Source organism: Nyctereutes procyonoides, unplaced genomic scaffold (assembly GCF_905146905.1).
Source record: "Nyctereutes procyonoides isolate TBG_1078 unplaced genomic scaffold, NYPRO_anot_genome, whole genome shotgun sequence".
In the NCBI taxonomy this organism is placed as follows: Eukaryota; Metazoa; Chordata; class Mammalia; order Carnivora; family Canidae; genus Nyctereutes; species Nyctereutes procyonoides.
The window spans coordinates 16,161,096-16,188,303 of record NW_026575136.1 but is presented as its reverse complement, the minus strand read 5'-3'; the positions used below and the strand labels follow the sequence as shown (position 1 = coordinate 16,188,303).

The window sequence follows — 27,208 nt, the reverse complement described above, 5'->3', positions numbered from 1 at the left end:
AAAAAAATCTGCCAAAACTAGAACCAAGGACTCAGACATAGGCAAACAGGCTTAATATCAGTTGAGGAGGCAACAAGATAAAATGTTACGTTATACAGATGTGATGAAAGGAGAACTCTAAGAATGAGTGGGGTAAAAACAGGAACCAAAAGGTGGGATTCTAATTTTCAATCACCATATAAAATCGAGCTGCTTGCTTGGGCTACGCCTCTGGTTTCTCCCCCTGGTGTGTCATTCATGTGGCCTTGCCCTGGAACTTACTCTCTGGTATTTACAAACTGGCCTGGGACAGAAACTGCTAGGCCCCTGGCTGCTGGAGACTGCTCTCCTCCCTATGTGGGGTTAAAGGAGGCCAATGCAGGGGAGACAGAAATTAGAGGTCACGACTGGGTGCAATGAGCACAAGCTCTGCAGTCAGACTGGAGTCTGAATCTAGACTCAGCTCATCGCTGCTCTGGAATCAGCCGTGTCACCCAGGCATTCCCAAATGGTGTCTGAATCGGTGTTAATCTGGAACAATTTTTCACTGGTGTGTGGCCGAATGAGAAAAACTGGGACAATGCAACACAGTCTTTCATAAAACAAAATTTGTCTTTGTTTTCCTGCTCTACTTTTGATCTTCATACCCTTTTTGGTGATAAAAATGTTTTGTCTTGTCTGAAAAGATGGGGACTGTAGATTGCAATAGTTCTTTAAAAGGTCCTTAATTTAAAAAGGTCCTTTAGCTACTGACAGAATTAAAAGTTGGCAGTCTTATGTCTGGTCCCAATTGTCCCCCTTTACATACCTGCCCCTGAAGTCCAAAAGCCCTGAGAAGTCTCATACTCTCATCAATCAAACAGGGCAGAGGGAACTCTATTTTGCAGAGCTATGTGTAGCAATAATGATATTTATAAAAATTATCAAGCAATTAAGAGTTTTATCATCATCACAAAGAGCTTAACTACAGGACGTAAAAGTTTACTTAACAAAACCCATAACCAGGCAGTTTAGCAGGGTAGTCAAGGCAAGCTCTGGACTCAAAACTACTGGATTTAAATCCTGACCAATGCTAACTCTGATTTTGAAGAAGTCTGTTGCAGTTTTCTCATCACTCAAATGGGGATGATAAACAGGACCCACTAAACAGGGCCACTCTAAGATTTAAATTAGATAATCCATGTAAGATACTTATCACAGTGCCCTCTAAGTGTTTATAAATGTTAGTTATCTAAGCACTATTAGTAGTAAAAATAGACTAAGGTGGTCACAAGGTGTCTTCTGAATGCCTGTTAGTTTCTGCATCAACATCTTTTTCTTTAAAGATTTTATTTATTTGACAGAGAGTAAGAGAGCACAAACTGGAGGAGCAGCAGGCAGAGAGGGAGAAGCAGGCTCCCCACTGAACAGAGCCCCCGACATGGGGCTAGATCCCAGGACCTGGGATCATGACCTGTGCCAGGGGCAGATCCTTGATGGACTGAACCAACCAGATGCCCCATATCACCATTTTCTACTATGAAATCCTTATTAAGAGCCTATAAGGATAATCATGGTTAGTGAAAAATACTGTATTGATTCTCTAGATGTTGTTTAGAATGACATTTGATGTTGCCTGGATCTACATTTACCATCCAAATTCTCATTTGTGACCTAGAGATTTAATTGGAAACAGTTTAAATAAATGCTAACCATGACTGGATATATATTGGATATATATTGTTCAAAGGAAATACGCAGCCATATAATGAACATGGTGACTTTAAAATAAAAGCTAACTTTTAATAAAACAGATTTTTAGAAAATGTAGAGTGATTCTGATAGTATGAATTTTGTGCTCCCTCTAAAATTTATCCTCAGTAAACAACTATAGGTTTCAGTATTATGTATATTTTAAAATATGACTAAGTTTGGGGTGCCTGGGAGGCTCAGCTGGTGAAGTGCCCAACTCTTGATTTCAGCTCAAGTTTTGATCTCAGGGTCATGAGCTCAAGCCCTGTGTTGGGTGTGGAGCCTACTTAAAAAATAAAATAAGTAAAATATGACTGTTTGTTGAAAATTCATCAACATAAATTAAAGTTTATTTTAGTTTAACCTCATATATAATTTAATGTAGTTTAGAACAGGTCGTTTTCACAGGAAATTAAAAATAAATTATCCATGAGCAGCATTATAGGAGTTAATCTGCATAAGAAATTTTCAAATGGTAAAGGGAGTCTTTTTTAATGAATGTTTAACGTATTTCCATAACAAATATTATAAAAAACAAAAACACTACGCATAAACACCTTGTAAGGATGAAACCTATAAGCAGTTCTTTCTCAGGAGTTAACTGTCCAGCAAGAGTATATTTAACTCTTGGGGTGCCTGGGTGGCTCAGCGGTTGAGGTCTGCCTTGGGGCTCAGACCATGATCCTGGGGTCCTGGGATATAGTCCTGCATCGGGCTTCCTGGGGGGACCTGCTTCTCCCTCTGCCTATGTCTCTGCCTCTCATGAATATGTAAATTTTAAAAATCTTTTTTTTTTTTTTAAAGAGTATATTTAACTTTGAAGAGATTGGAGAATTTCTACAAAACCATAGCCCAACATTTCCTCAATATATGATAAAAGTCTTATCAGCATATCTGGTCTCTATTCCTACCTTTTAATTAAGTCTTTATAACTACCATAAAAGTCAAATACAGGTTACAAATCAAAGTTCAAAGCTAATTAAAGGCCCCACATTAAGAGATTAAGAGACAAGGGTTAAACGGTTTTTTTCTGTGTTTTGGCAAACCATGTAACATAGCACATGTAACTCCATCAGTTTTAGTAGTTGCACAATAGATTATATATTTACCTATGTTTTATCAGTCCCGAAGCGCGTGCGTGTGTACATATACACATACAGATACACACAAGGGGTGGGGTAGGGAGGGGCAAGTGTGGGCAACTATTTCTTCTCTTACTTCCAGAATGCCTGGAAACTACAGAATAAATGCATGGGTGAAGATTAAGGTTAAAGTTCCACGAGTACAACATTGCAATTACTTTAACAACAAGTAGGGAGGGAGGGATGGGGCCCTTACCTTAAATTACCTGGGTTCGAATCCAGACTTTGCCACCTAGAACCTGTGATCTTGTGCAAGTTACTTAACCTTCTTAAGCCTTAGTTTCTTTATTTGTAAAGTGGAAATAACAATACCAACCTCAAAGAGTTATTTTGAGATGATTCACGGACAGAACAGTGTCCAGGCGGGAGCGGACAATTAATACGAGCTTCTATTGTTACCGACTGCAACACGAGAGGAAACAACCTGGCTATTTATCGACTACTTGGCCTGGAACCCGTGAGCGCACCCAGCAGGAGGGAACCCACCGGGGCACCGCTACTAGAACTGCGGTCGTGACCTCCAGGGTCCATCCCCGGCCCCACCCCCCACCCCCCCACCTCCAGGCCTGCGCGGGCCACTGGGGGCGAACCCACGACCTGCACCGACAGCTCCCTGCGGCGAGGAGCCAGGAGCCCCGGAGCCCGGGCAGGCTGCTGAACCGAGTCCTGCCGCCCGCGCAGGTGCAGGGCCGGCGCCCGGCTGCAGGGGCGCGGGGAGGTGGGGGGCTCGGGGCTCACGGGTCAGCCCGCGACCCGCTGGGGCTGCGAAGGATGCCCGACCCCGGGCCCTTCCCTCCGCCGCGCCCCGCCCAGCGGCCCCGCGCCGCCGCACGCGCCCAAACCGGCGGCGGGTCCACGAGTAGCGCGGCGGGCGGGGGGGGGGGGTAGGGAAACCGCGCCCGCCCCCCCTCCCTCCCGGACCTCCTTCCCCCCTCCCTCCCTCCCTCCCTCCCTCCCAGAGCCCCCATCCTCCATCCTCCCCCCATCCTCCCGTACCCCCTCCCTCCCGGACCCCCATCATCCCGTACCCCCTCCCTCCCTCCCGGACCCCCATCCTCCCGTACCCCCTCCCTCCTCCTCTCTCCCTCCCGGACTCCCTCCCTCCCGGAGCCCCCTCCCTCCCGGACCCCCATCATCCCGTACCCCCTCCCTCCCTCCCGCACCCCCATCCTCCCGTACCCCCTCCCTCCTCCTCCCTCCCTCCCTCCCGGACCCCCCATCCTGCCATACCCCTCCCTCCCCCTCCTCCCCTCCCTCCGGGGCCCCGCCGCGCCAGGCCGCGCCCCGCGGAGCCCTACCGAAGTCCGTGCGGGCGACAGGTGGTGCTGCCGGCGGAGAGGCCGCGGCCCGCCGCCCACCAGGCGATGCTCCGCGGCGGCCGAGCCCGCCCCTTCCCCGAGCTGCGCGGAGCGGGCGCCGGGCGGGCCTCGCACAGGGCGGGGCAGCGGCGCGGCGCGGCGCGGCGGCCGGGAGGCGGCGGGTGGAGCCGGGGAGCGGGGCGGGGCCGGCGCAGACTGACGGGCACGCGGGCCAATGGGCAGGCAGAGGGCCGGGGGCCCCGCCTCCGGGGGGCGGGGCTCGGGCCGCGGCTCCGCTGCCCGCGCGCCGGGTTCCCCCCCGGGCCGTCCGCGGGCTGGTCCCTCGAGGTCGCGGTCCGAGGTCGCGGTCCGAGGCCGGGCGCGCTCCCGTGTGGACGCGACGACCAGGGGCCGCGCGGAGCAGGACGACCCCGGAGACGCCGGCGAGGCCGGGCGCTCGACGCTGAGGCCCGCGCGTTCGCGCGAGAAGAGGCTCTGCGCAGGCGCGGGCGCGCGGGGCGGGTCGGCGGGAGGACCGCGGAGGGATGGAGGCCGCCGGGGATGCGGGACCAGGCGCGCCGGCGGCCGGCCGGGAGCCGCCAGGGCCCTGCGCCGAGGCCCGCGCCCGGCTCCGAGCTGCGCGCGTCTAGGCGGCGCTCCACGGCGGCCCGCGCACGTGCCGGCCCTCCCTCCCCCCGCGGGTGCAGGCCTCCCCCTGCCCCCCGCCACCCTGCAGGTGCTGGCCCTCCCCCCCCAGGTGCCAGGCCCTCCCCCCCGCAGGTGCAGGCCCTCCCCCTCGCAGGTGCCAGCCCTCCCCCCTTGCAGGTGCAGGCCCTTCCCCCCGCAGGTGCAGGCCCTCCTCCCTCTCACAGGTGCCGGCCCTCCCTCCACAGGTGCGGGCCCTCCCTCCCTCAGCAGGTGCAGGCCCTCCCCCCCCAGGTGCCCGGCCCTCCCTCCGCAGGCCCCACCAACGCCTTCAGGCCCCGTCTCAGGCCAGCACCGGGACACCGTTTTGTCCTCTGGACAGCAGGGACTGTCCCTGAACACAGCCCTTTACCCGCTCACAGTTATGACGTTGACGTTGGAGGACATGTATTCACCTTTTTTTTTTTTTTTTCAGAAAAATCTTATCACCAAAAATTCTTTGTCAATGAGCTTGTGTACTTTTAAAGTGTGGTAATGATCATTGTATTCATTTTTTTTTCTATGATAGTCACACAGAGAGAGAGGCAGAGACACAGGCAGAGGGAGAAGCAGGCTCCATGCACCGGGAGCCCGACCTGAGATTCGATCCTGGGTCTCCAAGATCACGCCCTGGACCAAAGGCAGGCGCTCAACCGCTGCGCCACCCAGGGATCCCGTATTCATTTTTTTTTTTTTTTAAGATTTTATCTCTAAGTGATTTCTACGCCCAAAGTGGGCCTGGGACCAACAGCCCGTAGATCAAGAGTTGCAGGCTCCACAGATCGAGCCAGCCAGGAGCCCCTGGTAATGACCATTTTTAAGTGAAGATGTAAAGGATACAAAAAGAGTCAAGGAAGACGGAATAAGAAAACCAAAAGCGATGGGAATGTCAGAAAATTGAACGGAAGTAGAGAAAAGGGAGTGGTCCTTCCTAAACGCCAACAGTGACACAAGGTTGGAGCAGCCAGGCCACTGGGAGCATGCAAGCGCGGGGCATGTCAGGGGGCCCTGTCGGCCAGAGTGGCCACCGCAGTCCGAGGAGGACTGGCAATAAGCTTCACCTAAGATAACCTTGCTTGCGGGAAATGGTCAAGGCCATCAGGCTCACATGAGGGAAACTTCAAAAATGACAAGCATCATAAAGGTTCACGAATAGAGGTAGAACGGTTTTGTCTTTGAAAGACAGCCTGTCCTTCATTAGACTAACCCTAGTCTGAAGGGTTGTAGAGAGTTATTATGGATGGGACTGACTTTGCTTAAATTGAGACATTTCATTCCTTAAATGAAATACTCATTAACGGTCCAGAAGGCAGATACTGCTATTTATGCCCCGATTCATTTCTCCTCCTGAGTCGCTTTGGTGATTGGTCTGACACTTCATATCCAAGGCAGTAATACATGGCTATCGAGTACCTGAAAGGTGGCTAGTCTAAATGGAGATACACACGAAAACAGTACAGTACATTTTGGAGTACGAAAACAATACAGAAAAGGTTGTAAAACATGTACCTTGAATTTTAAAATACTGATCACACGTCAAAAAAATGTTGGGTATTTTTGGTTAAATGAAATATGTCATTAAAATGAATTTCCTCTCTTTTTACTTTTTAACATTGGTACTGGAAAATGTAAAACTTAAATTTAAATGTAAAATGTAAAATTTCACATGTAGCTCCCATCTGTGCATTATATTTCAGCTGGACAGTGCTAGTCCAAGAGGACCCTGTTAAAGCCACATACGTAGAAGCTGCTGGATGGGACCTCTGGAAAGCCTTTCAAAGGCTCAGCTGGCACGTGCCTTTGGCTTTTTGCTTCATCCCACTTCTTGCTTCATCCCACTTCATGCCTTTGAAGGCATGGCACCCATCATTGGACCATAAGATGACAAGCAAATGGGTGAAGGCTTAACTCTAAGGGTATTGGCAGGATTAAAGAACTTGGATCCCTGGTAGTATTATTGAGCCACATTCAGCTTGCGTCCTACCCTTATATTTCTTATTTTGTGAAACAAGCCTCTCTTTATGTAGATCTACTCAAATAGGGTTTTCTCTTGTTTGGACTAAAAATAATTTCTAACAAGTGCTATTAAAATGCACAAAAATCATGATCCCTGCCATACTATCTTAGTTTATACTTCTCTTTGGAATAGGTCATAACTCAAATTGAGGATATCAAATCTAAAGTAGTGGTGGCAGCAGCAGTCATGGTAATAATACATTTTCCACACATCTCTTTTTATTCTCACGGAAAGCTTACCACCAGTTACAGAGTCATGGCCACGTTATCTAACCCAGGAGCTGTATCCTTCACTGCAGTTCTCAAGGAAAGAGCACACTTTGGGAGTTTGAAATATAAGAGTTCTAGTACTCTCTTACACTCTTTAAAAAAGTCACTCGACAGCTTTCTCCTGTCAGGTAGGTGCTATTAGACTTTGTGTACAAAAAAAAAAAAAAAGACTTTTTGTACCTATCTCAAAGTTCACTCATAGGAGGAAGTATAATAAAAAATATACAGTGGCTTTGTAAAATCAAAAGGATACAAATGAAAAGTATTCTTTTTTTTTTTTAAAAGATTTTATTTAATTATTCATGATAGTCACACAGAGAGAGACAGAGTCACAGGCAGAGAGAGAAGCAGGCTCCATGCACCGGGAGCCCGACGTGGGACTCGATCCCGGGTCTCCAGGATCGCGCCCTGGGCCAAAGGCAGGCGCCAAACCGCTGCGCCACCCAGGGATCCCATGAAAAGTATTCTTATTCTAGTTTCCTGCCCGGCATATAGCTGATGTTCAATAAGTAATAATTAGCATTCATTGAGCACTTATTTGCTAAGCATTGTTCTAAGGTTATATATATATACATATATATATATATATAGTCATTTAATTGCCTCAACAATAGTATGATGTAGGTATAATTATCATTCCCATTTTACATATGGGAAATCTTGGGGTTTAGAGGTTGATTCATCCAAGAACAAAAGGGATACAAACTATGTTGTACAAACTCTGAATATTCTTGAATATTTTTACATACAATTCAATGTCTTGGATAGACCAGAAAAAGCCTTTGGAACATTATGCCACTCCAACCCCCAACCTAGGAGGTGGGAAAGCCTTTCCAATTTAAGCTGTCGATTAAAATCTTATACATAATTCAAGGACAAATTCTATTTTCACCTCTTCAGTAAAAGCTGGTGTGATAGTGTATAAATACACATTGGGATTACCTAGGATCATTAAAAAAAGTGATGGCTATTCTATACCAATTAAGTAAGAATCTTCTGATATGGGACTCTAGCACCTGTGTTTCTTTAATCTCATTTGTTTCTTTTTTATATACTTTGTGTACAGTAAAAGCTCTATGAGAGTAGGGTCTTGTAAAAATTATTTCTCACTATACTCTTTTCAAGTCCTCACATATGATTAATGTTTTATTAATTAATATGCAGGTTTAGAAATGTCAACATCTTTCTTGTTCCAATGAAGGAGTTCTCAGAGTATGATTCTCCATCATCATCATCATCATAACCTTTACTACTGACATCTGGAAATCTGTTAGAAATGTGACTACGTGGGCCCCACCATAGACTCAATCAGAAATTCTGGGGTCGGGGCGCAGCACCGTGTGTTTCGATTGGATACACACTCAAGTTTAAGACCCATTGTCTGATGCCATGCATTGATCAAGAATCTAATTTGTTTTTGTGTAGATTTTCCGACCTAAAAGAGCTCATTGGAAAACAAGAATGGAAAAGGTACAATGCTTGCCCTCACAGAGTTTACATTATAATATGGAGACAAAACATTTACTCCTCTAAGGGTAATTTAATAAGCAACGAGTTATTTACAGGTGAGGTGACAGGATCATGAAGTCTTGGGTTTGTTTTAAATTATTTTAGAGAAGGCTGCCTGGGTGGCTTAGTTAAGTGGTCAGCTCTTGGTTTTGGCTCAGGTCGTGATCTCAGGGTCCTGGAATTGAGCCCTGCATTGGGCTTCCAGGTCAGCACAGACTCTGGTAGTTTCTCTCTCTCCTCCTCCCTTGGCCTCCCCCTCCCCAACTGTTCACAGTCTCTCTCTCTCCCAATTTCTCTAAAATAAATAAATCTTTAAAAAATTATTATAGTGTGTTATACTATATGTCGGCAAATCGAATTTAAATAAAATAGTTTAAAAAATTATTCTAGGGAAAAAATGGGGATTGATGAAACAAGATTGGCAAATTGCTGTTATTAAGGCTGGGTGATATCTTTAAGGGCGTTTTTTATACTATATTCTCCATGTTTTATATAATCGAACATTTCATTGTAAAAAAATTTTTAGGCAATATGTGAAAAATAAGCTCAGTGCTGTAGTAGTTCAAAAGAAGCAACCACTTCTTAAACTTGAGTTACCTAGAAAGCTCTGTGGAGGACATGATATGAGAGCAAGACCTGACTTAAGTAGAAAAGTTTCTTAAGTGTTGTGTTACCTATAAGCCCACAAATTCTTATGCATAATTTCAAAGGTAATAATTTCTAACAGTTTTTAGTTGTCATTTTGGTGGTGCCAGAATTTATTTGATGGCATGTAAGAGTTGTCACAAAGCTATTTATGGCCTGTATTTCCCCAACATAATGTAAATATTTGTATTTATATTACTGTTCTTTACATATTTGTATCTTACATAATCTTCAATAGTTATTAATGTTTTTATGAGGCACACTGCCCTGGGTCCCACTTCAGGTAGTATATAACATCCAGTATATGCTCCATTTATGTCTTCTCAAATCCAAAACTTTTTGAGTTCTCAAGTCCAGCCCTCTCCAAGGGCTTCATCCATTTGTATGATCCAAAAGTGCAATCCTTATGGTACAGTAAACTAGGGGAAGGCTATGTATAGTTCTTAATTTCAATTTTGCTGGAATTAAGCAGGTAATTTATTACTTAAATATTGCTTATTATAATACTCAAGCTAAATTTATTATGAATGACAAAGAATTGTTATGACATTTTACTTGGTGCTGTGAGCACAGAAATGAGTGATTGGATGAGTTATAAAAACTTAGTTTTTTAGGAGAAATTGTTGATGATGGAAGTCAATAAAGTGGTTAGCTTTAAAGATTTATTTGAGAGAGAGAGCACGAATGAGCGGGGGGGCGGGGCGGAGAGAGGGAAAGGGAAGGGAGAGAGAATCTCAAGCAGACTCTGCACTGAATGTGGAACCCAACATGGGCCTTGATCTCACGACCTTGAGATCATGACCTGAGCCAAAACCAAGAATCGGACATTCAACTGACTGTGCCACCCAGGTACCCCAAGCGGTTGGCTTTAATGGAGGGTTGACTGAAAAGAGACAAGGGAACATTCCATAACTCATCTGGATGATGGACTGCACAAGTGTATACATATGTTAAAATTCGTTAAAATTCATTAAAATTCATGATACTTGAATAAGATACTTCACACACCTCACTGCGTGAATTTTATATCTACCCCACCCAATATGTAAAATAAACCATTTGCATTGTGCATTGCTGTTTCATTTTGGAATAAATGCCCCTGAACTCTGTTGTGGATACAGTACCCTCATCTTAGGCTTCTTCCTTGGTGTCCTCCACTGGACACTCAAAAAAAGCAGGGGACTGTTCCTGGCTGTCAGGGTGTAGCTCACCAGGCCTTGCAGATTTATCTAAATATACAAGCCTGGAAAGAAGGCACAAGCTCTTCCAAGAGGGGTGGATTATAGGGCAGGGGATCAGGGAAAACAAGGTGTCAAGGCCCAAATTAATGAGAAAGTGGGAGGAGGAAATAGGAATAGGACTTGGTCACTAAACAAATAGAGAAGGACATGGGTGTGGATAAGTTAGTGTGAGTCCTGTGCTTTTGGGAGCTGAGGCTGGTATCAGCCTTTGTCTTCTGTTTGGGTACGTTTGGCTAGTTTACCTGTGAAGTGGGAGGAGCCTTAAAGGGGCAGGCTTCCAGGGCATACCTGGCCAGGTGGCTTCCCTATAAAACTTTTCAATAGGCAGCTGAAAGTGTCACATATGCCAGTTATCTCAAGATGGGCACACTTGGACAAATTTCTGTACCAGTTGCCATGAAAATACAGCAGCTTTATTTCATCTAAGCACCAAGTGTGTTTGCTTAAGGAAAATTCATAGGATTGAGTTTTCAGAGAATCATAGAAGGTCGTTCTTATAACAAGAATATATGTGGTAAGGTCATTGGTTTTAGGTTGACACATCATCTATAGCAAAAGCAGATGGATTGTGCTAATCACATGTTTAGATTTACACAACTTCATCCGCCGTAGGCTAGAAAACATTAACAATGAATGCTGGTTGCACCAATGGGAATGATCTTTCAATAAATTAGGGTCATTAAAAAATGCAAACTCTAAAAATAAAAGAGAAAGTAAACAGTTTATCTAACAGCATTTATTCTAGACTGTGTAGAAACAAACCTCCAGTCCGCCTAGCTTGGAAGTGACCCATAAAAGCATTTGGTGTTAAAAAGGGGGGGGGGGCATTTGGTGTAGGTAAGTACTATCATTAGAAAACAATGATGAAGACTATAGTTTCAGGGATCATTTCTATAGTTTGCAAAAAAACAATGATGTTTTAAAATACGATAAAACACCAATGATGACAATTACCACTAAAAAGCAGCACTGTTTTTTATATAATTAAAATAATGTAGGGGTGGCTGGGTCCTGGGATCAAGCCCCACATCAGGCTCCCTGCTCCAAGGGGAGCCTGCTTCCCCCTCTTCCTTTGCCCGCTGCTCCCCCTGCTTGTGCTCTCTGTCAAATAAATTAATAAAAACTTTAAAACTAATTAGTTACTTACTTAATGCTGTGTAAAAGAGTAAACGGATACCAAGATAAGCAGTACCTTCATTACAAAAATATTTTAAGGAAAGTTCCAGAAACTTTTGTGATGAACAAAGAAGTTAATATCATAGGCTTATTAACAATAGAAGACACTTTTCTCCTTAAGGAAAAATAGCACTTTGATGTTTATGGAAAATATTTTACCTCTTGATTTTCCTCTAGGACTTAGGTAACGTGGAGAAAGTAAAAATTGCTAGTGTCGTGTCATTGTGGCAATACCTTCTTTCTTTTATGAAGGTGATTCAGTCTTACTAATGCCACTTCTAAAATTTTCCTGAGCCATTGGCTGCTTGGTGTTACTCATTCTAAATCCTGGTCTGGCTCCATCATTATCTATAAGCCCTTAAGTGAAGACCGGAGGAGTAGCAACATCGGCATCACAAGATAAAAATGAAATCTGGGTCCCCACCTCAGACCTACCGTGTCAGAATCCAACATGCCCAGGTGGTTTCATGCACATTAACGTTTGAGAAGCATGGGGAACCTCTGAAATTCTAGATGCTGTGGACTCAATGTGCTGTGAATGAATCTTTATTTCTAGATATGGGCTAATGAGAAACCCATGAAATTTTTTATCTTCAAGAAGTTCCTGTGCCAAGGCAAATGCAGCTGTCTTTTCCTTCCCACACTGAGAATAATTTATGCTTAAATCATGAGCAGCACCATTTTATTTTTCATTCACCAGATATATGTAGTAATGGTCTAGAAACCAAGTAAAGCATTTACACCAGATAGAATGCATGCAAAGTCTCTGTCTGATGTCAAGGGGAAAAAAAAAATCCCAAAAATATTTGCCTTGATCATCCAAATAGCATCCCAGGGATCTTGAGCATTACTTTACATACGGGTCCTTAATAGACGCTGCACACTTCATAGTTCTTAGACTGCACGGGATGAAGAGGTACCTCTGAGAGTCTCTCTTGGGGGCAGTACAGGGACACTTTTCCACAAAGCTTTCAAGATTTTTATGGCCCAGAGAGTAGCCACAATAGATACAGTGATCGAAGAAAACCATGAATCAATAAATTGAGTTTGATCATCCAGGATGTTTTCTCTACTGAGCAATAAATGGTGGATTCTTCAGCACAAGGGATATCAGAAGCCTAAAAACAGCTTTCATATTGTTAAGTTGAATATTTCATATCTTTTAGATCAACAAGATGTGGTCTAACGGTAAAAGAAATCTCCCAGGCGTGCCTTTCCTCCCTTTACTGTTTGACTTTGGGCCTGCTGGCTTTCTGAAATGTTTCTCCATGTGAATCTCCTCCCACACCAGGCTGTGCCCCTGGGCCGGGAAGTCTTCCGTATGTTTTTTCCATGGCCATGGGTTACCTCCTGAATGTCTGGGGACCCCACGGACTCCCTGGAGGCTTGACCCCATGCTGATGGTTCACATACGAACTTGGCTGTCTTGGGATCTGCACCAATTCCAGCAGTTAATTGGAGCATTTGTCTGAATGGGCATCCTAAGGGGAATAGAATATCTTTCCTTCATTGCACTTGATCCAAAATTATACTGCCCAGGAGACCTAGAATAAAAGGTTAGTCCTAAACCACACAACCTTAGAAAAATTATTTCTGGATTTCAGCTTGGTAAGGGCACCAAATGGTGCAAACAGAATCTGTTGTTCATATCTTGTGCCTGCAACTAGGAATGATGAACCATAAGCTTTATTCATAAAACACCGGATCAGAGATTCTTCATCTCTTTGTCTGCAACAAACATCACCAACAGTCTGGTGAACCCTACAGACTCTTAAGGATTTTTTTTTTAATGTACAAAATAAAGCACATAGAATAACCAAAGAGTCCAATTATAATGACATAAAATTATGAGAATATTTTTTAAAACCCAAATTTCTGGTATAATAATACATGTGCTACTTTATAATACATTTTTTAAAAGATTTTATTTATTTGTTCACGAGGGACACACACACAGAGAGGCAGAGATACAGGCAGAGGGGGAAGGAGCCTGCTTCCTTCTGTGCATGCTCCCTGCATGGAGCCTGCTGTGGGACTCGATCCCGGGTCTCCAGGATCATGCCCTGGGCCAAAGGCAGATGCTTAACCGCCGAGCCATCCAGGGATGCCCTACTTTATTTTTTTATTTTTATTTTTTTAAGATTTTATTTATTTATTCATGAGAGACAGAGAGAGAGAGAAAGAGAGAGGCAGACACAGGCAGAAGGAGGAAGAATCAGGCTCCTCGCCAGGAGCCTGATGTGGAACTCGATCCTGGGTCTCCAGGACCACACCCTGGGCTGAAGGCAGGTGCCAAACCGCTGAGCCACCCAGGTGTCCCAATCCCCTACTTTATAATACATTAAAAAAAATCTAATGGTGGGTCTAATAACTAGTAGTGGTGAGTATAAATGATATTTGAAAGTATTTGCAACAACTACAAGGTGACGTGAAAAAATCTGTTTTTTTTTTTTTTTTTTTTTTTTTGTGGATAAAGACAATTTGTCGCTTTCATCCGTAATTGAACAAAATGCTAAATTCTGGTTAGAGTTAGTGAAAATAAACATATTTTTCTCAATCCAAGTCCACCTACCTGCTGTGGTTGAGAACCCCCTGTACCAGACTGTTTTTCATGTAAGTCCAGCTAAGCGCCTCCTGCTACCTGTCAGCAGCTTCTGATCCAGGAAATAGTTTCCTGCAGCAGTTTCTCTCAGCAGATCTCCAGTTTCAAGGATGTGCGGAGACCTTGCCTGTCAACAGGCCTTTTGTGACTCACAACAAATTCCACTCCATGTCGTTGTCCTGAGCATTACCTGGGGACAGTGCTGCAACCTGGGCTTTTCCTGTGGTCTGGTGACTCAGAATTGTGAGTTTGCCTGGTTAGCATTGCAGGGGGAGGGGTGCTTTCAGTTTGGAAATTGGCCAAGTTTTCCAGCCTCCCAGGTTGGTAATTCAGGAAAGTTCCCCTAATCCTGTTCTGCTCCTCGTTAAGGGGACTGTGTTCGTGGGCTCCCTGGCCCAAGGCCATACTGCTAGACATGCTGAGAAAGTACCTACTGACATTCTTACTCTTGGAACAATCGCTCTAGAGTACATTTTTGAAAGCGTATCATGAGGATTTTTAAAAAAGCATTTTGTTTGCAATTTTGTCTCAGTAGAAAAACATAGCTCCTTTTGTGAAGAAAAATGACTTGTTCATATTTTAAAAATTTCATTCACATTTTCTGGGTAGACACGAAAAGCAACTATCATCCTTATGTAAGTTGGAAAAAGGAATAGAATTTTATTTCATGCCAACTGTGAAAATAGCATTCAAAAAACATGCCGACTAGGTGGCTTAGCTGGACAAGCCTCTGCCTTTGGCTCAGATCATGATCCCAGGGTCCTGGGATCGAGTCCCGTGTTGGGCTCCCTGCCCAGTAGGGAGCTTGCTTCTCCTTCTCCCCTGGCTCATCCCCCTGTTTGTGCTCACTTGCTCACAAGCTCTCTCTTTCTCTGTCAAATAAATAAACTCTTAAAAAAAAAAAAAACATTATGCCAACAATGAGAAAAGGGAACTTGGACAGTTTGGTCATGAATCTAGCCCATTCTGTACTTATTAGGGTGGAAAGGAGAAGTGAGAAGGAACATTCTGGAACTCCTTTTACTCTATCCAAATGAGGGAGCTTGACTTGCCTCCATGGTGGTAAGCACTTTCAACAGTCTGCAGCTGGCTTGCTCCTATGAAACCATTCCCTTCCTTTTTTAAAAATCAAATTCAATTAATTAACGTATAGTATGTTAGTTTCAGAAGTAGAGTCAGTGATTCATCAGTCTCAGAAAACACCCAGTGCTCATGACATCACGAACCCTCCTTAATGTTCATCACCCAGTTAGCCCACCCCATCCCCTCCCTCCCCTCCAGTGACCCTCAGTTTATTTTCTAGAGCTAAGAGTCTCTTACGGTTTGTCTCCCTGTCTGGTTTTGTCATGTTTTATTTTCTCTCCCTTCCCCTATGATCCTTTATTTCTTAAATTCCACATATGGATGAGATCATATGATAATTGTCTTTGATTGACTTATTTCAGTTAGCATAATACCCTCCAGTTCCATTCACGTTGCTGCAAATGGCAAGATTTTTTAAAATGGCTGAGTAATATTCCAATATATATATATTTATACTACATCATCTTTATCCAGATTGGCTCTTCCCATAGTTTGGCTCTTGTGGACATTGCTGCTGTAAACCTTGGGGTGCAGGTGTCCCGGCATTTCACTGCATCTGTATCTTCGGGGTAAATCCCCAGCAGGGCAATTGCTGGGTCGTAGGGCAGCTCTATTTTTAACGTCTTGAGGAGCCTCCACACAGTTTCCAGAGGGGCTGCACCACCTTGCAGTTCCACCAACAGTGCAAGAGGGTCCCCCTTTCTCTGCATCCTTGCTAACATCTGTCATTTCCTGACTTGTTAATTTTAGCCATTCTGACTGCTGTGAGGTGGTTGGTATCTCATTGTGAAAACCAGTCCCTTTCTTATTGCATATGGTCTGGCTTCCTTCTATGCAAAACTTCCTCTTTCAAACCTTTTTAAAAAGATTTTATTTTTTTGTTTATTTAGAGATAAAGAGAGAGCAAGGAGGGGAGGGGCAGAGAGAGAGAGGGAGAGAGAAACTCAAGCAGATTCCACGCTTGGTGCAGAGCCCGATGCGGGCCTCGATCCCACGACCCCAGGATCATGACCTGGGCCAAAACCAAATTGGACGCTCAACTGAAAGAGCCACCCAGGCACCCCAAACCCTCTTTTTAATCCTCGATTTCCTTATTCTTTGAGCAAAATTTGACCCACCTGGCTTTCTCTTCCTTCTCGAAACACTTCCTTTGGCGTCCTTGGCACCGAACTCAGATTGTCGGCTTCACCTTTGCCGTCTTGTCTTCCTGCTGCCCCGTAATGAAGGGTGATCCCCAAGGCTCAATATGAAACTAACCCATCGTGGTGGCTTACTAGTCTGGGGGTCCTCGGCTGCAAATTTCCACCTTTGATCCTGGCCTTTCCTCCTCAAGTTCAGGAAGCACTCTTAGGGATCCCTGGGTGGCGCAGCGGTTTAGCGCCTGCCTTTGGCCCAGGGCGCGATCCTGGAGACCCTGGATCGAATCCCACGTCAGGCTCCCGGTGTATGGAGCCTGCTTCTCCCTCTGCCTGTGTCTCTGCCTCTCTCTCTCTCACTGTGTGCCTATCATAAATAAACAAAACAAAACAAAACAAAACAAAAAAAAGGAAGCACTCTTAGAGTGCCTACCTGCTTTCAAACAAACACTTGATGAATTGTCCCTGCACTGAAGGAGGGTGGAGGAGGTGGAGGGGGCAGCAGATGAAAGATTAAAGAATAAAGAGAGGTGGGAGCAGACATCTGTATGCATAATGACGTCACTACACTAGTAGAAATAAATGCGTCTTACACTGTGTAATGGGGGTGTCGAGAAGAGACCTAACCTATCCGGGGTGGAGGTGGGGAAACTTACTGTTTTTTTTTTAAGATTATATTTATTTATTTATTCATGAGAGATACAGAGAGACAGAGAGGCAGAGACCCAGGCAGAGGGAGAAGCAGGCTCCATGCAGGGAGCCCAACGTGGGACTTGATCCCAGGTCTCCAGGATCACTTCCTGGGCCAAAGGCGGCGCTAAACCACTGAGAACCACCCCCCCACCCTCCACCCCCCGCCAGGCTGCCCAAACTTACTGGTTTTAATTCAATGGCCGTTCACATTCATTCAACAAATAGCAGCAGGGACCTGCCTGCACCAGGAGTAAAGCCAGGCATTGAGACTGGGAGTGTGAGCAAGGCAGCCCTGGTCCTGGCCTCCAGGGAGCTTCAGATTCTCTGAAACGGAGAGACATTAGAGGAGTCCTGCAGTCCCTGACCGTGATAGGTGCCACGGGGAGGTAGGCACAGGGCCCGAGAGGTCTAATCCGGCTGGAAACTGAGGGCTTTCCTCAGGAAGTGACATTTCAGCGGAGGCTTGAAGCTGAGTGGGGGATGGGCAGGGTGAGGGAAGAGGAGTCTGGGTATATGATGGCTCAGAGGAAGGAGACTTCGACAAAGGACACAAGGTAATTTGCAGGCCCTTGCTGTTAAATAATATAGCCTTTATCTAAAAAAAGAAAAAAATCATCTAACAGTTTTTCAATAGGTAGTTGACAAGGTCAAATTTCCATTCAGAAAAGGTCAGTTGGTGACAGGGGGGTTGATAGATGGGGGGCGGCAGCAGGCAATGAGAAGGGAGCTACGGCAATCTTTTAGATGGAAGGCAGGGACGGCTGGGTCTTGGAGGGCCCATGCAGATGGGAAGAAGCGGAATACTGAGAAGAGTGGGAAGGAGCAAGTATGGGCCTGGGCGATGGATATTGGTGGTGATGAGTATGGGTAGAAAACTTCATAGGACAAGCTGCCTTCGGAAGAGGGTAGAGGGGTGATGTCCCAGAAGCACAAGGATGTGGGGGGCCGGAGTCCCCCGTGGCGGGGCAGCAGGCCTGAGCCTGCAGGAGGGTGCAGGGGTGGTTGTGGCCCCTGCACAAGGGGAGGCCAGGGCTGGAGGGCGGAGGGCCCATTCTTCGTGCCAGACCTGGGACTGCAGTATGGCTCATGCCCGTGGTGGGGGGCGCTTTTGGAGGGACACCTCTGACCTGAGTCTTAAAACAAGAGTGGGGTTAGCCCCGAGGGGGTGTGGAGGAGGGACGGTTTTCCAAGCAGAGGGGACAGAATGGGCGACACAGCAGAGCTCAAAGGATTCATAATTGCAAGGGCGGCAACAGGGCAGGAGGGCAGGAGGGCAGGGTGGTGCTGGGGGGCGGGCAGGCCCGGGCAGGCCTGCGGAGCTGGAGGGCTCTACGGGGGAGGCCTGGTTGGGTTTCCTTGCCCTCCCTTAGGCAGCGGCCTGAGTCCCAGGCAGGCAAGAGGACACTGAGGGGGGAGGTGCTGGGGGCGGGAGGGGACTGGGCCGAGGGACCCTGAGCAGGACGGTGGGGCAGGGGCAGATTCCCGGGGTCTGGAAGGGGGGGTGGGAAGAACCCCCCCTCCCCCCTGGCACAGGGGTCCCAGTGGGAGGCGCTTCCCATCTGCCGGGATGAGGAGCAGGTGTGAGGTGAGGGTGTAGAGACGGACCCTGTTCTGGGAAGTTTGGACAAGCAGGGGAAAGAGGTTGGACCAAGGCTAAGAGGACAGTGAGGTCAAGGGAGGTCAAGGAGGAGAAGGTGGAGAATGTTTCGAAGCTGGAAGGGGCCAGCAGGGGAGCCGAGTTCGGGGGAGCAGCACGTTGGGGCCTGGCCTTGGGAGGAAGGGATGAACTGATTGTCTGTGGTGGGTGGACAAGCAGGGAGGAGGGGTACGTCCGGATACAGTTGTGATAGCAGCTACAAGGGCACAGCAGGCAAGGCCAGCTTGAGCGGCACCAGGACAGAATGTCTCCAACTGGGGGGGGGGGGTCCTCACTATGGCTCCTACTGGTGAGTCCAACATCAGACCCAGCACATTTGCCCTCCATGGGCCACTGCTCTCAACTGTGCCATTTCTGGCAAATGCCCCATCTCTAGATCCATAGTGTCATGAAGAAACCTTGGGACTCGGAGTTAGGACCGCTGGATTCGAATTCTGCACTAGCACTTATTAGCCAGACTACAGGTGACCTTCTCAGCACCCTTACAGAACTTACCTCTGCATGCTTGCTCCGAAGACCAGTTAAATGGGCCCGGTAAGCACACAAGTGTATCATTAGAAATCCAATAAATGCTCAGCAGATAACGATGCGATCTGAATATGATTTTTCCTTCACCCCCTGCAGTGAAGGCATCACCAAGAGAGGCCCAACCCTACTCTTTGCAGCGCCTTCCCTGGACCTTATGAACCGCCGGCCTGCTAACTGGTCACATTTTTGTCTTCCTCCTCTTCCAGTGCCCATCATCCTCCAAATGGCTGCCTAACCTATCTTTCTAACACAGTGCTCGTGGTCGCCCGGGTGGCTCAGTGGATTGAGGCACTGCCTTCGGCTCAGGTCATGACCCAGGATCCAGGGATCCAGCCCCACATTGGGCTCCCTGCTCAGCAGGGAATCTGCTTCTACATCTCCCTCTGCCCTTCCCCTTCCTCATTCTCTCTCTCTCACCGTCTCTTGCTCTCTTTCTCTCTAATAAAGTCTTTAAAAAAAACCCCAGCACTGTTATCATATCATGCCCCCATGTCAGGGTAGTGGAAAGAAGCAGTGAACTTTAAATCTAGAGCCTAGCAAACATTTTATGTCTCTCATTTTAGATTCTTCATCTGGTGGAAGCCGGGGGGTAGGGTGGTGCAGCATGCAACCAGCCCTAGTGACAAGCCAGTGTGAACTTCAGGAGCCCACCAGTCCAGAACGAGGCCTGGAATCTATCCCTATCAAGATTTGTAGCTGGGACATTATGATTAGGAATCCTGAACTATTTTATTCACCTCTAGTGAACCTGCTCACTGTCCCTATATCTCACCCAGCTCCTAGGGTACTTACTGTGAAGCTCGGATGAGATAAGGGAGGTTCCTAAGTCCGATATTCTCTGTCCTCTCCTCCCTACTCTTATCCCTTCCCTTTGCCAAGATGAGATTTCACAACCTGACTCCCCAGACTCTCCACGAATTGGCCTCATTTTATTCCTTCCCTATTCTATTCCCAACCTAGATATTAATTTTCTTTTTCATGTGTGTTAGTTTTTCCCTCCTCATCTGGGCTCCAGGATCTTTTTTTTTTTTTTTTTTTTTTTTACTTCGCAGGGATGCAACAAAGACACTCCCTCATTATGTCTACTCACTGAGTGAATGAAGTCCCCCAAATCACAGCCTTAGGGCTAGAAAACGCCTTATGGTTCCCTAAGTCTGCAGTCCGGGTCTGTATCATTCTCTGGAGGTGCAGTGAGACTTGGACAAGTGAGTGAATGAGTCCCCCAAGGACCCACATGGGCAGGACCAGCTACACCCCAGTTGTCCTGACTGCTGGGCCAGAACTAACCCTTCCACCCACCACAGTGACAGGCCGGCCCTCTGCACCAGCTAGCTTTCGGGGGGCCTCGTGTGTGATGCCACCGAAGCTTACTTGCATTCATCAGCACCTTCTTGGATGACTCATCAGCTGCGAGAATCACGCCCCAGGGAGACCCAACACAAACCTCTCCCTCAGCCTCGCAAGGTGCTAAATCTAATCTCTGCCCTCATTTGCTGGGAACCTTGAATGTGCTCCTCGCCCATCTGGTTTCCTTCCCTCCCCTGACTCAGGAGGAATACAAAGGAGTTGTTCTTAAGGGTCAAGTACATAGTTATCTGGACTAGGACTCACGCAGATTTGTAATTAAAGCTCGTGCCCATATGGATTAACCTCTGGACTGAGAGTCTGATTACATAAGAAGTGATTAACATAATTTCCTGGAAAAATGTACATACATTCAAAAAAAGGTTGTAAATTGGAGTTGAAGCTATCTACCTGCAAATAAATGCTGTTGACTAAAATCACTGGTGTATTGATGGATTTAACAACTATTTTGTTAAGTAAGTACATGTAAGGGAATAGGTGAGGCATGGAAAGGGATATAAAAATCAATGACACTGGGGCAGCCCGGATGGCTCAGCTGTTTGGCGCCTGCCTTCGGCCCAGGGCGTGACCCCGTGTTCCCGGGATCGAGCCCCACATCGGGCTCCTGGCATGGAGCCTGCTTCTCCCTCTGCCTGTGACTCTGCCTCTCTCTCTCTTTCTCTGTGTCTCTCATGAATAAATAAATAAAATCTTTAAAAAAAAAATCAGTGACTCCCACCTTGACTTTATGGAGTTCGTTTTTGACAGAGGAGAGAACTCCTACCCCAGTTACTGCAATACCCCGTGAGACGTGACAGTGCTCAGGAGGAGGGGGCAGTGCCGTGGGCCCGCAGAGTCCAGGGAAAGCATCTCAGGGAAAAGTCAGGAAGGTCTGTGTAGTAGGTGTCATTTTATCTGAGCCTTGAAAGATAGCTAAAGGCTTTTGTTCATTTGATTGATTGATTGATTTAGTTCTTTGTTTTTAATATACTTTATTTTTTAAGAGCAGTTTTAGGTTTGCAGCAAAATTGAGTGGGAGGGACAGAGTTCCCGTATATGCCAATCCCTTCACGTGCACAATGTCGGTCGTCATCAACTCTGCCCCCCAGGATGGTGACTTGTTGGTCAGTGAGCCTACCTCTGTACTGACACACCGCTGTCCCCCAAGTCCATGGTTTACATTAGGGTTCACCCTTGGTGTGGATATTCTATGGACTTGGACAAATATGGAGCATGTATCCCCCATAATAGTACCATACAGAGACCTTTTGCTGCCCTGAATATTCTCTGTGCTCTTCCCTAGTCATCCCTCTCACCCCTGCCCCCCTCCTCCAATCTTGACAGCCACTGACCTTTTTATGGTTTTCAAAGTTTTGCCTTTTCCAGGAAGCCATCTAGTTGGAATCATACAGTGTGTAGCCTTTTCAGATTGGCTCCTTTCACTTAGGAGCGTGACTTTAAGTCTCTCCCATGCTTTCCATGGCTCCATAGCTTGTTTCTTTTCAGTGCTGGATAATATTCCACTGTCTGGATCTACCCGTTTATTTACCCAGTCACTTACTGAAGGATATCTTGGTGGCTTCCAAGTTTGGGCAATTATGAATAAAGCTGCTATACACATCTGTGCTCAGGTTTTTGTGTGGATGATCGCTAGGGTTTTAATAGGTAGACGTGCATTCCAAGAGGTGGGTTTGAAATCTTACAGCTTATTCCGTGGACAGGAATTTAGAGGATGAGGATGTAAGGCTAGACTGGCAGGTTCGGAGCAAACATAGGAGCCTCGACTACCATGCTAAGTAGTTTTGTGTTTGCTCCGTGAGCAATAAGGAGTTACTGGAAATTTTGGGGAGGGAGTAAGAATAGTGACATGATCAAAGTGTGCTTTAGAGGTATCATTCCAGAGTGATATCAGAAATCAGGTAGCCAGTTAAGACTATAGAGCAAGAGCCTATACTAGGTAAACCACTAAGAGGGCCAAATCCAGGAAAATGGGATGGGAATGGCAAGGAAGGAGTGGAGAATAGAGCCTTGCTATTTTGAAAGGAAGAGGGAAGAGTTTATCTGAAGTTTTAAGATTAGTTCTTTTTTTTTTTAAAGATGTTAAGAAAATGGAAAGTGATTTTTTTTTTTTAGTTCCAGAAACAGAAGAGTCTTAGAAATACAAACCTCCTGCATGATAGAGGGCAGCTCATCTGTTCTGTGAGCATCACACACTCCTGGGCTGAAGGTCAGACGAGAAGGAGGGGGGGATGGAGAGGTCTGGCTGGCTTTGCTTTTGAAAACAGAGACTGGAAGCCCCTTTAGATTATGACCTTTTGAATTCTATAAACTACACATTGTTTATTTCTAGTGAACTAAGGTTTCCCATGCCATGGGAACAGCTATAAAACCCTTCCTGGGAAAAGTGACTCCATTTTCTTTGGCTCCGTTTTGGCTTTGGTGACCACCCTGGGATGAAGAGGGGAACCCTGGCTTCATCCCTGGAGCTTACCGCAAAGAAGGGAGGAGAGCTTCCAGCCTCTGAGTCAACCCAGGAAAGACAGAGCCTTGGGGGCTGGGTAGTAGAATATCTGTGAGACTTCGTGACCTGGGAAATAGATATGTTTAGCAGGAATTGAGAAACCAGGAAGATGAGCACACCTGGTGTGTGGAGAGGTGAAGGGCTCCATTATGGACGATGTGAGCTTGAGGTGCTGGCTCTGGGAGGACAGTTTAGTCATGGGGAGCTGGACCTGGGTTGATGGGCTCAGTGGTTGACACCAAGCTAGGGACCAAGGAACACAAGCTCTGGGTTGAGCTTGTGGGGGTGGGAGGGGTGGCGGGTGGGGGGTGTTTGGGCTTGGGAGGCATTATGTGAGTGACATGACTTCTCATCCAATCAGAGAGAGGGTTTGCCCAATGTCCAAGCTGACTCCTGCTAAGTTGCTTTGTCAAGATAGTATCCTGGGTTGGGGAGGAACAGCCGGGCCTTGGGAGCATGGGCATAGGTTTCCTTGATGAGGAAGTACTTTGGCTGAACAAGATGTTCCAGTGACTTAGTTGTAGGAACAGATCAACGCATCTGCAGTGGAGAAAAGTTTCTGAGTCTGGGTCAGGCTGCTCTCCGAGAAAGGGCGCTCACATTCCCGGGAAGTATCAATGGGTCTTAGGCTTTAAACCTACCTGTGGCTATTGCATATGCCTCCCTCTGCCTTCTGTAGGGGCAGCGAGTACTCCTTCAGCAAGTGGACTTGAGAGCAACAGGTGAGGGAAGAGGGAAGTCAGGCTATAAAGTACCACCCATAATGACAACCTGTCCCCAGACAGCCCCCCACCCCAACCTCTGTTCCTTACTGGGTTTACACATAATCCCTTCCTTTGATGGGTTGGCTTTGAACTCAGATCACTTTTATTTTCGGTTTCCCTTGTCTCGAATACTCCCTCGAAGGTCTTTTCCATGTAGGAAGGCCTCTCCTTCTTTTTCCTTCTTCCTTTGCTTCATTCTTCAATTTACCGAGCGTCTGTTTCCTGCAGGATATGCTGCTAAATGCGTTTGGCTTTACATGGACATTCAAAGACATAGTTCTTGACACCAAGGACTTTACAGTCAAAGAGAGGAAAATGAGATTTTCACATATTTTGCCATAACACAAAGGTAGAAGAAACTGGAAAGTACCATAAGATTGCTTCTGGCAGGAGAGATGGGGAAGGTTTCCTGGAGGAGGGCACATTTGCATTGAGCTTTGAAAAATGGAGATAACTTAAACATGCAAAAATGGGGCATTTTATCTGTGTTACGTCAAATGTATACCACATGGATGTTTCTCAGTCCCATTTCAGAGTGGATAAATCACTGATGAGGGGTTCGTAAAAGAGAAGCTGGTGGTAAATAAATGTTTTAAAGCATAGCCCCAACAGAAGTGCCCAGTTGTCAGTTTGGAGAACTATCTGATGGTGGTAGTAGAGAGAATGGAAATAGCTTTCTGATGGATGGATGGACCCAGTTACCCTTACTTCTATTTAATATGCCTTCCACTGCTGAAATTTTAGATTTTATCATACTTACAGATGATAAAATGGCAGATTTACTCATATCCCTATGTTGCAGTTGGGGAAGTTGGAATTATTACAACGTAGGTCACACAGAGGGATAAAAGTAATAAGTATGGGTGACAACAGATATCAGCCTATGACAAAGTTTTCACTAGTCTTAAGTGGAATAAGAAAAATAGGGAGGCTGCAATGAATTTTTTAATAAACCAAATGTATTAAGCACAGGGGTTATCTTTTATCCAGAGATTAAATTGCTGGTCTTAAAATGGCTTGTTAAAATGACCTGATGGTAATAGTTGGTAGGATGGGGCATTAAAAGTAAAAAAAAAAACCAAAACCTTCTTCCTTATCAAAATAAAAGGCCCTTAATCTTAGGAAGAGTCCACAGAAAAACACTGGAGACCAGAAATTTTTACTGGTCTATGAAATCTTAAAACTAAATTTTCAAACTAGTAAACCCGCTGTTTTAAGGAGCAGTGGGGTTTTTTTGTTGTTTTGTATGCAGAATAAAATAAGAATTGGAGGAAATGCAGAAATCATCTACTTTGCGCCACCTCCTCATTTTACACATGAGGAATCTGCGGCTCAGAAACATCAAGCGGCTTACCTGAAGTCACTTGTCTTTGTATTTTTATATTTTCAAGTAGCCCTATTTTTAGTGTTTCTGATTTGTGTGTGAGTGTTCATGATAAAGCCAATGAGCTCTTACCAGGCAGGGTATTTATAATAACCTCAAATTACGTATAGTAAACTTTTTTTTTAAAGGTTTATCTTTTATTTTTTTTAAAGATTTATTTATTTATTTATGATAGACATAGAGAGAGAGAGAGAGAGAGAGAGAGAGAGAGAGGCAGAGACACAGGCAGAGGGAGAAGCAGGCTCCATGCCAGGAGCCCGACGCGGGACTCGTTCCCGGGACTCCAGGATCGTGCCCTGGGCCAAAGGCAGGCACCAAACCGCTGAGCCACCCAGGGATCCCCACGTATAGTAAACTTTAAGAAATTTTTGACACTGATTCCTCTGAGTCTGTGCTGCTATTTATAAGTATTCATGAAATAATTGTATTTTATTGTTGTGCACTCAAGAAAGATCTCAGGAGCTTACAAGATTAGGCAAAGCATCGACCTGTCAAAATGCCCTTCTGGTGCTTTCTCCTCTGTACAAAAGCAAAACATTCACACCACCTATTAACGACTCTGCCCTGATAATTACTATGAAATGGGTGATATGACCTGCTCTGTGGGCTTCAAAGTTTGTTGGTTCATTTGCTTGGAATCTACTCCCTGCCTCTTCCGTGTTACAGACTGTGCGGGTTTGCAGTGAGGTCGGTAAGACACCCCTGTCATCAAGGAGGTGAAAGTCTAATGGACAAAGCTCAGTGGTGGGTTGTAGACGGTGTTGGAGGTGCTAGAGGGCTGCCATCCTGTGCGTTCCTGCTGAGGAATGACTCCATGAAGATGACATTTCAGGGACATCTGTCACTGGTGTACGAAGCAGATAGGACGGAGAGGGCCCTGGGGCCAGGGTTGTCGTACTCAGCGTGTGACCACTGGGCACCTGCCCTGGCTGAGGACAGAAGGGAAGGCATGAGTCTCTTCAAGGAATCAGTGCCTAGAGATAGATGACTTAGTGTAGAAGGGAAACAAGAAGAGTGAGTCAAAGATGCCCCAAGTTTTGGAATTGTAAGTGACTGAGAACTGGCGATAGCATCAGACAAGACAGAGGAGACGGGAAGCAAGCCTGCATCTTGAGGGCAGAGGGGAAGAAACTGGGTTCTAGAACTACTTGCTTCCCCTGGGTGGGAATCTATCTGTACTTTCAGGATCCCATATGTCCGGGAGTTCTTCCGAAAGCCAATACGTGCTGTTAGTGGTGGCTTCTTTTAAAAATTTTATTAGTTATAGATAATAGTGTCACAGAGAAGCAAAATAATACGGAGAAGCTGTAAATTCTGCATTATTCTTTTTGGCTACCTCTGTCAGGAGTCGAGAAGGAATGCACTTGTTCTGGCTGGTGGGAGAGGCATAGAGCCGGGGTGGGGAGGTTGGGGGGGCAGGTACCCTTGCGGCATCCCTGTCTCTTTCTGTAACCAGGCTGGTTCACGTCTCTGGTTCTATTCTGGGACGCGAAGAGCTGGAGATCTGGGTGTGCACTGTCTTGTTAAGCCAGAAGGCACAGGAATCGGAACAGGGCTGCAACAACAACAACTTTGTGCTCTGCCTTTGGCTGAAGAGCTGTTGGGCCTGTTCTCAGATGTTAGGTCTGGAACACGCTCGCCCTGCAACGTAAAGCCCGAGTGTGACTTTACATCTGTCCGTCTCACCAGTAGCTGTTTGACCCTGATGGTTGGGCTGCATTCAGCCTTCCACCCACAGGCCATTCTGGATTTATTACGTAATTCTGTAACACTTCGATGTGTCTTAAATGTTCTTATATAGTTCA

At 46.1% G+C, this 27,208-nt stretch overlaps 1 protein-coding gene across 2 annotated transcripts in view; it reads right to left on the bottom strand.

Annotated features, from left to right (window-relative positions):
* The window catches only part of LOC129495559 (NAD-dependent malic enzyme, mitochondrial), a 48,736-nt gene extending 44,441 nt beyond the window's left edge, over positions 1–4,295 (bottom strand). Inside the window, exons 1-2 of one of the 2 annotated variants that reach the window (XM_055303201.1) lie at positions 4,151–4,295; positions 3,169–3,254 (exon numbers count right to left, since the gene is read on the bottom strand). The gene's annotated coding sequence lies outside the window, so the exon portion shown is untranslated. The remainder of the gene's footprint in view (positions 1–3,168; positions 3,255–4,150) is intronic. The other variant, XM_055303200.1, reaches the window with a different exon arrangement.
* Positions 4,296–27,208: the final 22,913 nt, after the last annotated feature.